The sequence below is a fragment of the Caretta caretta genome, chromosome 7, assembly GCF_965140235.1.
Source record: "Caretta caretta isolate rCarCar2 chromosome 7, rCarCar1.hap1, whole genome shotgun sequence".
NCBI lineage: Eukaryota > Metazoa > Chordata > Testudines > Cheloniidae > Caretta > Caretta caretta.
In genome coordinates this window covers 32,636,216-32,637,521 of record NC_134212.1, presented here as the reverse complement: position 1 = coordinate 32,637,521, position 1,306 = coordinate 32,636,216, and positions in this window count along the sequence as shown.

Below are 1,306 nucleotides of genomic sequence, written 5' to 3'. Positions count from 1 at the left end.
ACTGGCCGTGCGAACCACCCTTCTTTCGGGAAAAATGCAAGGAGCAATTAAGTTCCTTCATAGAGCAGGAGAGCTGGAGACGACAGAAAGCACCCAAGGCAATCAGCTGCATGGCAAAGCCTGAGCATGGCTAAGCCATGTTGGCTGCAGGGTTTTCCTGGGACTGACTGCAAATGCAGGGGCTGGGGGATTGCTTAGCAAGCTGAGCCTGTGACCATGTGAGAGAGGCAGAGAGCCAGCAGACAGCAAGAGGAGCAGAGGTGAGCGTGGCCCTAGGAGGCAGCAAAGAGACAGATCTAGGACTGACTGGAGAGGCAGGCTTGGAAACTGTGAGCACAAACACTGCTGCTTGTTTGTTCCTGCTGTGATCAGGGACACAGGACAGTGGACATTCTTTGCAAATAAATAAGATTGCACCACAGAACATATCCCCCTTGCATCCTCTTCTTCCTCCTCTCAGAAACAGCCTGGCAAGGTCCCAAGTGTTGGCGAACTGCTTGTTCCAAAGGGGAGCAGTTCACTTAGGGTACGATCCAATGCCCTTTGAAGCCAGTGAAGAGAGTCCCATCAAGTCGCTGGGAATCATCAGTCAACATGTGTTGGATCAAGCCTTTAGTTCATCTTCTGGGGACCGTCTACATAGTTACTCCACACTAGCATTTAACTTCATAAAGGACAACTACACAAAAATGAGGAAGCCAATTAAATGGAAATTAAAAGCTACAGTCACAAAAGTGAAATGCCTGCAAGCTGCATGGAAACATTTTAAAAACACCATAATGGAGGCTTAAATGTATAACCCCAAATTAAAAAGCATAGAAGGAGGACCAAAAAAGTGCCACCATGGCTAAACAACAAAGTAAAAGAAGCAGTTACAGGCAAAAAGGCATCCTTAAAAATTGGAAGTTAAGGCCTACACAGGAAAATAGAAAGAAGCATAAACTCTGGCAAGTCAAGTGTAAAGTCTTTTTGTAGGCAGGCCAAAAAAGAATTTGAAGAGCAATTAGCAAAAGACTCAAAAACTAACATAAAAAAATTTTTTTTAAGTACATCAGAAGCAGGATGCTTGCCAAACAATCAGTGGGGCCACTGGATGATCGAGGCGCTAAAGGGGCACTCAAAGAAGACAAGGCTGTTGCGGTGAAGCTAAGTGAATTCTTTGAATCAGTCTTTACTGCAGAGGATGTGAGGGAGATTCCCACACCTAAGCCATTCTTTTTAGATAACGAATCTGAGGAACTGTCCCAGATTGAGGTGTCAGTAGAGGAGGTTTTGGAACAAATAGATAAATTAAACAATAATAAGT